Source organism: Microcaecilia unicolor, chromosome 2, assembly GCF_901765095.1.
Source record: "Microcaecilia unicolor chromosome 2, aMicUni1.1, whole genome shotgun sequence".
Classification (NCBI taxonomy): Eukaryota; Metazoa; Chordata; class Amphibia; order Gymnophiona; family Siphonopidae; genus Microcaecilia; species Microcaecilia unicolor.
Genome location: NC_044032.1, coordinates 52583620 through 52596461, shown reverse-complemented (window position 1 = coordinate 52596461; position 12842 = coordinate 52583620). Strand labels below are relative to the sequence as shown.

Here is a 12842-nt window from a genome sequence, read left to right as displayed (position 1 = left end):
AAGATGGCTTCCGCTGTTCCTTCCTATGGGCTGACTGCTCTGTGTGTCAAGCCTCTGTTTGGTTGCAAGGTGATTGCTGCAGCTGTGGCTCTGGTGTTGAGGGGCTTTATTAATCACTTAGAGACTACAGTCGTGGCCTTTGCATCTCATCTAAAGGTCCTGGTGTATAGAGTGCTCTGTACACAGTTTCAGTGTTTGCTCTGTGTGAGTTTCTATGTTTGTTTAGACTAGCTAGCTTAGGCACCGTCTGGCTTGTAGCCTGTGTATAGCTTTGCTAGTGCTCTATGTTTGTTTAAACTAGCTAGCTTAGGCACCGTCTGGCTTGTAGCCTGTGCATAGCTCTGCTAGTTCTCTGTGTTTGTTTCCAGTGCATGACTAGTTAGCTTAGGCACCGTCTGGCTTGTAGCCTGTGCATAGCTCTGCTAGTTCTCTGTGTTTGTTTCCAGTGCATGACTAGTTAGCTTAGGCACCGTCTGGCTTGTAGCCTGTGCATAGCTCTGCTAGTTCTCTGTGCTTGTTCCTAGTGTTAGACTAGCCGCCCTTGCTAGCCACTATCCCGAGACTGTGTTTGTTCCTAGTGTTAGACTAGCCGCCCTTGCTAGCCACTATCCCGAGACTGTGTTTGTTCCTAGTGTTAGACTAGCCGCCCTTGCTAGCCACTATCCCAAGACTGTGATTGTTCCTAGTGTAGACTAGCCAGCTTAGGCACCGTCTGGCTTGTAGCCTGTGCATAGCTCTGCTAGTTCTCTGTGTTTGTTCCTAGTGTTAGACTAGCCGCCCTTGCTAGCCACTATCCCGAGTCTGTATTTGTTCCTAGTGTTAGACTAGCCGCCCTTGCTAGCCACTATCCCAAGACTGTGATTGTTCCTAGTGTAGACTAGCCAGCTTAGGCACCGTCTGGCTTGTAGCCTGTGCATAGCTCTGCTAGTTCTCTGTGTTTGTTCCTAGTGCAGACTAGCCAGCTTAGGCACCGTCTGGCTTGTAGCCTGTGCATAGCTCTCCTAGTTCTCTGTGTTGGTTCCTAGTGACAGACTAGCCAGCTTAGGCACCGTCTGGCTTGTAGCCTGTGTATAGCTTTGCTAGTTCTCTGGGTTTGTTCCTATTACTTGACTAGCCAGCTTAGGCACCGTGTGGCTTGTAGCCTGTGTAAGCTTTGCTAGTGTTCTGCGTTTGTTTCCAGTGCATGACTTGTTAGCTTGGGCACAGCTTAGTTGTTAGCTGGTGTATAGCCTTCCAAGTCTCCTGAGTTTGCTCTGTGTATGTTCCTGTGTATGACTGGTTTGCCTGGGTATAGCGTTCCTATTAGCCTGGGTACAGTTTACTAGTCATTGTGTTGAATCCTGCCGACTGCCAGAACCCGGACAGTCCCTGCTTGTCTGCCTTGCCTTCGCCTAGGTGCCAGGGGGCACTCCTGGATCTTCATTCCTGCTGTTCCTGTAAGTCCTACCGGCTGCCAGAACCTGAGGGCTCAACCCTCGGGGAAAGGCAGTCAAGTGTAGGTGAAGCCTAGGTCCAGGGTGTTCCAGTTCCGCGGGTTCCGCTCCAGTGTGTTCCAGCCCAGCGGGTTTCACTCCTGTATGTTCCAGTCCAGTGGGGCCACTCCAGTGTGTCCAGTCCAGCGGGCCCCACTCCAGTGCGCACCCGTCCGGTGCGTTCCAGTTCCGAGTGTTCCGGTGTAGAACTCCAGTCCGGGGTTCCGGTCCAGTCTTGTTTCATCTCTACCTGGAAGGTGATCTTGCCTGCCACTGCCGCTCCACGGTAGTGGCCTATGGACTCACAACCCCGTGCTCCCGGGGAAGAAGCCTGAAAGTATGCCAAGGTCCCCGAGAGCGCGGCAAGCGCGAGAGACGCGACATATTTGTAGCATTTGTATCCCACATCAATTTGCAGGCTCAATGTGGCTTACATTTGCTGTAATGGCGGTTGCCATTTCCGTCAAGTGTGAAGCACTGCGTACGTCCAGTAGCGCTATAGAAATGATAAGTAGTAGTAGTAGTAGTAGTAGAATTGACGTACTCTTTTTGTAGTACATTAGTGCTTCATCACTTGAATACCTACTTCAAATGCCACTGATTATCATTCTTGTAGGTGGTACGACAGCTTGAACCTGACCACATGTATATTTTTTCAGATATTGAGCACCCCTTTTACCTAGTTGCTGCAAAAAAGGACTGGCGCTGGCGTCAGGAGGTCTCACTTTCAGACAGAAAATGGCCGGGCGGGTGGTATAGGATCCAGCCCAAGGGGATGGATTCCTGGGTAAGTTGAATTACAGAAGAGGGAGGAGTTAGTTAATAAATGGTAGTGTTGGGGAAAGCACAAGGTCTTTGGTTGCCTTTACCCTCGCCAGGACCCTTGAGAAGAAGAGGAGGGGGTGTCCTGTATGGGTTCAAGAAACTAATGCTGACCAAATAAGAGATTTTTGCCCAGCATTAACTGTGCAGTGGAGGAGTGCTCCAGGTGGGAAATAGGGGATCCCAGCCTGGGAGCAGGAAAAGGAAAGATCTGTTCAGAGACAAATGTGGTAGCCCAGAAAGATACTCCTTTGGGAGAGGAGTGTGGACGGACAGGGAGATCTGTTCCAGAAAGAAAGATCTGCTTGTTGCACAAGTGCTGCAGACACAGCGTTAGGTTGTTACACCCAGAAGGGATGGGTATGGACAGTAGAAGCTGTAAATATGTACATACTGTAAGATTATAAATTGCATTGAGAAGATACACCATATCCCTAACTTTGGCTCTGGATTAACAGTTTGCATCTGCTATCAAGTTGGATTACAAATTGACTGTTTTTAAAAATTGACTTTCAAATAGGATTTGATTTGCCTGTTGCAGAATATTCAATAAAGTTTAATTATTTTGCATATCTCTTTCGACTGGACTGGAGTATTTTCTTTGAGAGAGAGTGAAACTTATTTACTCCCAGACTGGTAAAGGAAAGAGAACAGAGAGTAAAAGAGAACTAAAGTCCCAGTTCAAAACCTTACAGCCTTCTGAATGTTTATCCGGCCGTGGCCTGCGCCCAGCTCAGTGTGTGTAAAGGAAATTTCCTGCAAAGCTATTAACTTTTGTGGCCCAGGTCAAGGGTGCCTGTGAGCTAGCTGGTGTCCAGGACACTGGTGAGCGATTGTGAGACCTGGGTTACTCACAGGAATAAATGCATCTCTTTCTACATCACTGTTCAGGACTTGTGCAGATGGAGGTTAAAGCTGATGAGGCAGGGATGGAGACAAACTTTGTCTTGTGTCATTCTCTACTTGCTTCAATAAATCAGTACAGCTGCACCTGTTCTCACATGGACCAGCAACATCAGGATACCTCTGATGCTGCTGGCCCATGTGTGTGTCAGTGTGGTCTTGGTGTGAGCTTTGCTGCATCAGCTGTGCAGAGAGCAAGTGTAGCTGTGCTGAATCATTGAAAGGAGGAGGAGGAGGCAGTACTTGGACGTCTTGAAGGACCCTGGGTAGGTAGGTGGCCACTGAGAGGTTCATACACTCCCATGGGAACCCCACAGGAACTACTTTCATCATTGTGGGATTCCTGCAAACCCCGTTCCCGTGTAGTGCTGTATGACCAATTCCAACTTTTTTTTTTTACATCGGTCACAACCAAAGAGGTTAGATTAAGAACAGAAGACCTCAAAAAGCATGACCTAAAAAAGATGAAGCCATCTCCCACCCCCTCTCTGCCATGCAGCCACCATTTTAATACACCAAAAACAAATCAAACGTACCTATCAGCTGCTGCATTTACGTTGTAATTCTTTATTGTTGGTAGCATTTTTATTTGATCTCACATATTTTCAAACATGACGACTTGTGCAGCATATGGATGTACACAGAGGAAGTATCGGTTTCATCAGTTAGAATAGTAATTAGTTCTAAATTGTAATTGTTTTGTAATTTGGAGGGATTGGTTACAAGGCCCTCTGTATTCCTGCATAGATGTTTTCACTTAGTAAAAGGCTACCTAAACAGACATTATGTTATAAGAATCAGGTGTTCAACATTCAGAGTTTCTATTTATAAGTACAATTTTTTTTTAAACATTAATTAGGTTGAAACCTGGGAACATTTAACATATATTGTTTTCTCTGCATACATCAAAAGAGAAAGATGGTATGTGGGAACTTGTTCCTTTTGTTTTCTGGAACGCAGTGGTATATTATAAAAATGCATTTGATTTTTGTTTTATTACTACTATTTCTTAGAGAAGTATTGAATAATGAGGGACGAGCTTCCTTCATTCAGAAATTCTCTCCAGAGTCAGGCTAAATGTATCAACATTGTTCAATTCTGTTATATATATTTATTTCTTCTTCACATCTGGTTGGTGGTAAAAGTCTTTTTTTTTCTTAATCTTTGTTTCTGGGCTGTGTGTTTGTATATAGATGAGTGTGATTTAATTAAGCAGTCAAACAATACACCACCAAAATCCAGTAGCAAGCAGCACAGTATTAGCCACTAAGTTACATAAGTATTGCCATATTGACACACACACACACACACACACACACACACACACACACACACACACACACACACACACACACACACACACACACACACACACACACACACACACACACACACACACACACACACACACACACACACACACACACACACACACACACACACACACACACACACACACACACACACACACACACACACACACACACACACACACACACACACACACACACACACACACACACACACACACACACACACACACACACACACACACACACAAAACGGGGACCTGTCGGGGTTCAAGAGTGCACCAACCTGCCTAAGATAAGTGTTGTGTGTATCAGTGGCGTAGCCAGACTGCCAATTTTGGATGGGCCTGAACCCAAAGTGGGTGGGCACAAAATTTTCTCTCTACCCCTCCCCCAGCAAAATTTAGTCACGCTAATCAGATGCATTTGTCACACAGGGTAAAGTGCTGCTTTTCAGTGCATCAGATTTCATAAAATTTATTTAATAGCCTAACACCCTTTTCAGTGAGCTTTCAGAGGCCAAAACCTCCTGCCTCAGGTCAGTATAATGCTGTTACGGTATCCTCGCCTGACCTAAGGAAGGAAGTATTGGTCTCTGAAACTTAATGAATACAGGTACCATATTACTTTATCCTAAATTAAAAATAACATTATTTTCTTTACCTTTCTTGTATGGCCATTTACTTTTTCTCATTGTGTCGCTCCCAGTCTCTAGATTCTGCTTTCCTTCGTTTTCACTTAACTCTTCTGCCACGGTTTCCTGGCCATTTCTCATTTTTCTCTCCTTTTTCTTTGCTTTCTTCAATATTTTTCTGCTCTCTCTCTCTCTCTGTCCTGATTTAATTCATTCTTACTATCCATTCTTTAATTTCCTTCATCTACTTATGACTTTTCATCTTTTTCTCACCCTTGTTCTCCCCATGCCCCTTCCTCTTATTCTCCAGTCTTTCACTACTCTCCTTTTCCATCCAGCAGCTTCTTTCTCTCCCCATCCTTCCAGTCTTCCCTCTCACCCCATCCTTCCAGTAGTCTCCCCTCTTTCTTTCTGCATCCTTCCGTCCAGTGTCACCTCTTTCTCCCTACCCTTCCATCCAGCGTCTTCCCTCTTTCTCTCCCCATCCTTCCATCCATCTACCCTCTCTCCTGATCCTTCCATCTAATGTCTCTCTCTCTCTCTCTCTCTCTCTTTCTAACCAGTGTCTCCGTATCACTCTACCCTTTTCTGTTCAGTGTCCCTTCTCTCTCCACATCCTTCCAGTCTCTCCCCTTTCTCTCTGCATCCTTCCAGTCTCTCCCCTTTCTCTCCCCATCCTTCCATCCAGAGTCTCTCTCCCCATCCATCCGTTTTCCCTCTTTCTCTCCCCATCCTTCCATCTGTTTTCCCTCTTTCTCTGCCATCCTTCCATCTGTTTTCTATCTTTTCTCCCCATCCTTCCATCTATTTTCCCTCTTTCTCCCCATCCTTCCATGTTTTCCCTCTTTCTCTGCCATCCTTCTATGTTTTCCCTCATTCACTGCAGTGACGTAGGAGACGGGCGGAGCCTGCGAGCCAGCAGCCAATGCCTCAAGGCTGCCTAGACAGTGCCTGCCGGTGCTGCGCTTTTTTTTTTTAAACATTTTTCGTCCTTAGCGCCATTATTAGCGCTTCTTCTTTTTGTAGTGCCGGCCCTGCTGCTCAACAGGAAAAGCAGCAGTGGCCGGCAATGGGTGCTGGGGCTGGCACTGGGCGGGCCTGGGCTGAAATTGGGTGGGCCTGGGCCCAGCCAGACCCACCCGTAGCTACGCCCCTGGTGTGTATTTTTTGGATTAAGAATGTTGTACCAGCTTATAGTCATGAATTAATGATAGAAATAGGATGGTGGAGGCTGAGTCAATGATTAAGCTATGAACACGAGTTAGTTATTCACCTATTGAGTGAAAAATATGACCGTGTTGAACATATGAGACTCTACCTCACTTTACAACAACTACCTAGTCTCTACGTTCATTATATTTGCATTCATACACTTTGTGTATATTTTGTTTGCGATTTTATCCTAGAAGTAAGCAGTGGATTTTCCCCAAGTCCATTTTAATAATGGTCTAAGGACTTTTTCTTTAGGAAGCCATCCAAACATTTTTTAAACCCTGCTACTACTACCACTATTACTATTTAGCATTTCTATAGCGCTACAAAGCTAACTGCTTTTACTACATTTTCTGGCAACGAATTCCAGAGTTTAATTACACATTGAGTAAAGAAATTTTTTTCTCAGATTTGTTTTAGCTTCATTGTGTGCCCCCTAGTTCTAGTATATTTGGAAAGAGTAAACAATTAACTCGCATCTACCCGTTCCACTCCACTCATTTTATAGACCTCTATCATATCTCCCCTCAGCTGTCTTTTCTCCAAGCTGAAGAGCCTTAGCTGCTTTAGCGTTTCCTCATAGTAGTAATAAAAATATAAAGTGAATTTATTTATTTTATTTATTGCATTTGTATCCCACATTTTCCCACCTTTTTGCAGGCTCAATGTGGCTTACATATTGCCGTTAATGGTGTTAGCCAATTCTGGTCTGAACAAGTACATGGTACGAATGAATACAAGGTGATGTTGTGATAGATAAGGTACATATAAGGTAGGTGTAGATTGGGTAAGTTAGAAAGGTGGGGGGGGGGGGGGGGGAAGAGTCAGGTAATGTCCATTACGTTATTTGGTTGCATTGTGTCGCAGGTGTCCATGTATTTTTATGTTGGGTATATTATATAAATATATTATTGATATAATATATCACTGCAATCTGTAAAACAAAAGGCGCAAGTTCCCTCATGCCATCTTTTTCTTTTGATGTAGGCACAGGAAATTTTGTTTTAAATGCTTCCAGGTTTCAACCTAATTCATGTTTTAATGTGTGCTTCATAAATAAGTAAATAAATAGAAACTCTAATGTTGAGCAGCTGATTCTCATAACATGGTGTTTGTTTTAGTGGTCTTTTACCAGGAGAAGAAAATCTCTGCACCAATATAACATATGCTAGACTAGGGTGTCTCTATAACCATCCCGTCCAAATGACACACTGATTACAATTTATAACAAATTACCACTCTACCTATGAAAAGTTATTCCGTTATTATTCTTCCTCTGTGTACATATGTATGCTGCACAAGCTGGCATGTTTGAAAATATAAGTGAGATTGAATAAAAATGCAACCAACAATAAAGAACGACAACGTGGATGTAGCATCTCTGAGGTTCGTTTGCTTTTTTTTTTTTTAGCGTACGGCGAAGACGGCTGCGTTGGGAAGGGGAAATAGATATTGACGTAATTAGTGTCAACGTTTTGACGTCAATTCGTCTCTTGTTTTATTTAACCTCCTTGGTCCTGCCCTCCTTTGACGCAACTTTTTCAATTCTGGAGCGTGTTGCCCTCAGTCCTCTGACGCAAGTTCCTGTTTCCGACAACACAGATCAAGGCCGGACCACCTATCCGAGTGAGAGAGAGAGAGAGTGTCAGAGAGCCAACCAGGGTCCCAGGACAGGGCTCCGGAGAAGGAAAGCAGCAGGACTGGTGGTGAGTGTACAAATTTGACGGTAGGAGCACAGGAGAGAGGGTGAGATGGTAGATCACGGGAAGGGGAGACTGGTCCCTGAATGCATGTGGAGATGGGTGCTCGGTGTCTGGAAGTGTGAAAGTAGTCGAACGCCAGTGACTTGGTTTCTTTGTGTTTTGTTATGATTTTAGCTGGAAATCGCAAGGTTTCTGGGGAAGGAAATGTTAGGAGGAGGGGTTTGATTAGAGAACAAGTGGCGAGTTGTTTTTTTTAAAGGTAATAAGTAGAAATAAATCAAAACATAGACAAGAAAAAAAGATTCCTTTTTATTGGGTTAACTTAATGCATTTTTAGCCTTCGAAAGCTAATCAAAAGATGCATTAAGTTAGTTCAAGAAAAGAAGGTATCATCTTATTTTCTTTTATCTGTTTTGCTTTATTTCTGTTTATTACCTTTAAAAATGGATTAACAGGGCTACCATACTACTTGTTTCTTTAAGAATGCATGCCTTCTTTTTTATATTCAAAGTTAATTCCTAGAAAGCTTCTCTGGGGGTTTGCACTGAAAGTCAGCAGCAAGTGAACGAGTTACAGCTGGCCCAGAGAAATTCAGCTTTGATCACAATTTATATTTTTCTTATGTGAGTAGCGTTTGAACACATCTGCTGTGTGTAGTACATTCGTTATATAAGCTAAGGATGAAAATAAAGTTCCTTTCAGGAGTTGAGTTGCATGCATTTTTATTTATTCAGTGCTGTCTACTTGAGTTTGTATGGATAGCTGTACATTACTCTATCAACAACAACAACAATCATTTCTAAAGCGCTACTAGGGTTATGCAGCGCTGTACAATTCAAACATAGAAGGACAGTCCCTGCTCAAAGAGCTTACAATCTCTATGAACTATACAAGGGATTATTGAGGATAGCGTATTGAAAATACAACTTCAGATTAATCCTCTGCAGATGAGTATATTAAATTTTTTTTTACATGTCAAAATTTGTTCATCTTATTAAAAATGAGAAGAAAAGCCTCAACTGATTCCTTCTTAGCTTTATAGCTGATCACTTCTGGGAGTTCATGCAGTCGTCATTGGCTTTAAAAAAACTCTCAAAATATATTAAATTAGATTGTCCATATAAATGTTTTACTTAGCTTTTAAGACACGTCAGTTCTTTGTTTTTCACAATGTCTAAATTCCACAGCCAGCAGTGGCCAAAGTTTTGCAATCTTCATCAGGGTCCGTGGAATATACACTATTGAACAACAATCAAGCTTACTTCACATTGTGGCAGTATTGCGCAGGTTCTTTCATTTTCTAGTCATAGGAAAATGGCGTTCATATATATAAAGTGACATCAGACTCTCTTATTAGCAAAGAGCCTATCATAGCCCACCGTTCAAATCCGGCTTAAGGCTATAGCAGCAAACCCGTGTTATAATAAATGTCACCATATTTGAAGAATTTTCAGTAGAAATGGCACCATTCCATCTTAGAATTTAAATCATAAGGTTCTAATGTTTTCAGATGGAAACTCCACTTTTGTTTTATTTGTAAAAAAAAAAAAAAACAACCCCCCCCACCCTATGTCACCGCCTCGATTCCATTTTCTGTAGTACAAGATTCAAAAGTATAGGGACAATCTAATTTAATAAAGAATTTTGAGATTTTTTTTTAGACAATGATTGCATGAACTCCTGAAAGTGATTGACTATAAAGCTAAGAAGGAGTCAGTTGAGGCTATTTCTCTCATTTTGAATAAGATTTAAAAAATGTTACAATGTAAAAGTTTGATATATACTCATTTGCAGAGGATTAATTTGAAGTTGTAGGTGTACATTACTCACATGTGTCTTGGAGTGTGCTTAGTATTAATCTTTGTCTTCTCTTTTTTTTTTTTTTGTAATATCTTGTTATTAAAACAGACTAAACTTTTTTTTTAAATCATACAGTTGTTTACTTAGGCTTTTAGCCATTCTTTCCCACTTTCACTGTTATTCTAAACCTTCGCTAGCAATCAAGGAGGCAAACTATGGCCTATTGTCAACAGAATTGAGGTTAAAAAAATTAAGGGAGCCTAATATCATAGGAGAACACCTTACTTCACAACACTGCTGTATCTTTACACTGATTTAGTAGTCTGAGTCTCCAAAAAATTAGTGCTTGAGCAGGAGTATCTGTGTGGTGCCACATCTCTTTAGCAGCTTTTTAGGACAATGTAGTGGAGAATGACAACTGGTGACCTTCTGATGGTGATGTGTAAATTGCACAGTTGTTCCCTAATGACCTGTTGGGGGGGGGGGGGAGATGGGAATTGGGGATTACACTGTTTTCCTGGCAAAAAGTGTGTGTGGTTTGCCGGGGGGGGGGGGGGTATTAGATGTTATCAGGAAATTCACCAAGTGCTTAGGCAGAAAGAGTGGGAATGAGCGTTTTCTAATTTGACACTTCTGAAACACAGAAACATAGCACACATGATTGATTAAGGCTGAAATTGTTGCCAACATGCTGTGCATTTCATTGTATTTCCAAAAGGCATTTGACAAAGTACCTCATCTAAGATTCCTGGAAATAGGAAGTAATGTCCTATTGTGGATTAAAAACTGGTTATAAGAGAGAAAACCGAGTAAGGTTAAATGGTCAGTATTCTCAGTGGAGAAGGGTAGATAGTGGGGTTCTCCAGAGGTCTGTGCTGGGACCGCTGCTTATATAAGAAATCTAGAGATGGGAATAACTAGTGAGGTAATTAAATTTGCTGATGACGCAAACTTATTCAAAGTTGTTAAATTGCAAGGGACCTTTAAGAAATGGGGAGAGTGGGTATCCAAATGGCAGATGATAATCCTCTACTCCCCCATGAGATTACTTCGCTCCATCAGTGACCATCGTATGGTACCGCCTTCTCCTAAATTTTGCCAAACTTATTTATTTTAAAAAATTGTTCACTACCTATACCCTAGATGCTATCCATAAAAATATACATAATATAAATGAATGAGTCACACTGCTTTTTACTTTCTGGCCCCAGTGTCTTGGAACAATCTCCCTTTGGAAATCTATGGAGAACGTTCTCGTCCCAGATTCAAAACTGCAATAAAAACTTGGTTATTTAAGCAGGTGTTCAGACAGTGATGATTGAGTCCAAGTGTCCTCATTCCTTTCCCCGTTATCCCTCCCCTTCTTCTTTTCTTCATTTCCCTGTTGGTTTTTCCTTCCTTCGTTTGTTTGCTTGGTATACCAGTGTTGTTGTTTTTTTCCCTTCTGTCCTGTCTAACATTGTAGTTCTTTTTCTTATCTGTACATTGTTATTTTACATGTAAACTGCTTTGCTCTGTGTGTCAGTTTAAGCGGTATGGCAGGTGTAATAAAGAAAAAAAAATATGAGCACGTGCATTGTGATGCATGTGGGAAAGAGGAACTCAGTCTACAACTATGTGATGCAAAGTTGCCCATTTAGGAGTTCACACCCAGGAAAAGGATCTTGGTGTCATCATTGATACGTTGAAACCTTCTGTTCAGTGTGCAGTAGTGTCTAAGAAAGCAAATAGAATGTTAGGAATTACTCTGAAAAAATGGAAAACAAAATATGAGAATTATATAATGCTTTTGTATTGATTCATGGTGCGACCGCACCTCGAATACTGTGCAGTTCTGTCCACCGCATCTCACAGAAGATATAGTGGAATTAGAAAAGGTATAGAGAAGGGCTATGAAAATGATAAAGGGATGGGAAGACTTCCCTATAAGGAAAGGCTAAAGCAGCTAGGGCTGTTCAGCTTGGAGAAGAGATGGCTGAGGGGAGATATAATAGACGTCGGTAAAATACTGAGTAGAGTGGAATGGTTAGACATGAATCGCTTGTTTACTCTTTCCAAAAATACTAGGACTAGGGGGCATGCAATGAAGCTACTCAGTAATAAATCTAAAACAAACCAGAGAAGATATTTCTTTACTTGGTGTGTAATTAAAATCTGGAATTTGTTGCCAGAGAACGTGGTAAAAGCAGTTAGCTTAGCAGGGTTTAAAAAAGGTTTGGATATTTTCCTAAAAGAAAAGCCGGTAAACCAGTAAAGCAGTATAAAGTCTGTTTTACTGTTCTGGGATATTGCCAGATACTTGTGACCTGGATTGGCTACTGTAGAAAACAGAATACTGGATTTGATGGACCTTCGGTCTGTCCTAGTATGGCAACACTTATGTTCTTATCTCAAGTCAGCTACACCGTGTTGCAACCCACCTGGGATTCTGGATATACTCTTGCTTCTTTTTTCAGTCCTTACCATTTTGTGGAATTTGGGCGGTCTTTTCAGATTTTGATGGGCGGCTATACTGTGATATTGCTATTCCCTGGTATATGCAGGGTACTGAGTGGCACTCTGTTGTGGTTAAGTCACTTGATTATCATTGCAGCTGCAGTGGTTGATGGGACATGAGTGTGTTACGTATGGGACCTTCTGCTTCTTGCGCAGATGCATATTGGATTGTTCCTTGGAGCACCCCAGCTTGTACCAGTGATGTCTGTGGTAAAATTCAGTTTTCTCTACCTCCACCTACTGGTAGGAGGGTATAACATCCATTTGTGCAGAACACTGTAGCTGATTATAGGAAAGAAAATTCTCATGTAAAAACAATTTCTCCTTGGCTGCAATTGCTGTGATGTAGTTATAATTTTATTGCTGTCATGAATGTTTTGATCTGTTTATGTCCTAGATTTCTGAATATTAGACCATTCTTCTGTAAATAATTCAAGGTATGTGAAGTTCCTTGGGAAGTGTTAATGGACAGTAATCTTAAAAAATCATG

General features: G+C 41.9%; 1 protein-coding gene across 3 annotated transcripts in view; it reads left to right on the top strand.

Annotated features, from left to right (window-relative positions):
• Nucleotides 1-7956: 7956 nt before the first annotated feature.
• Nucleotides 7957-12842, top strand: part of LOC115462885 (mothers against decapentaplegic homolog 4) — an 84605-nt gene continuing 79719 nt past the window's right edge. For 2 of the 3 annotated variants that reach the window (XM_030192947.1, XM_030192945.1), the window contains exon 1: nt 7957-8059. The gene's annotated coding sequence lies outside the window, so the exon portion shown is untranslated. Of the gene's footprint in view, nt 8092-12842 lie in introns of all 3 variants that reach the window. The other variant, XM_030192946.1, reaches the window with a different exon arrangement.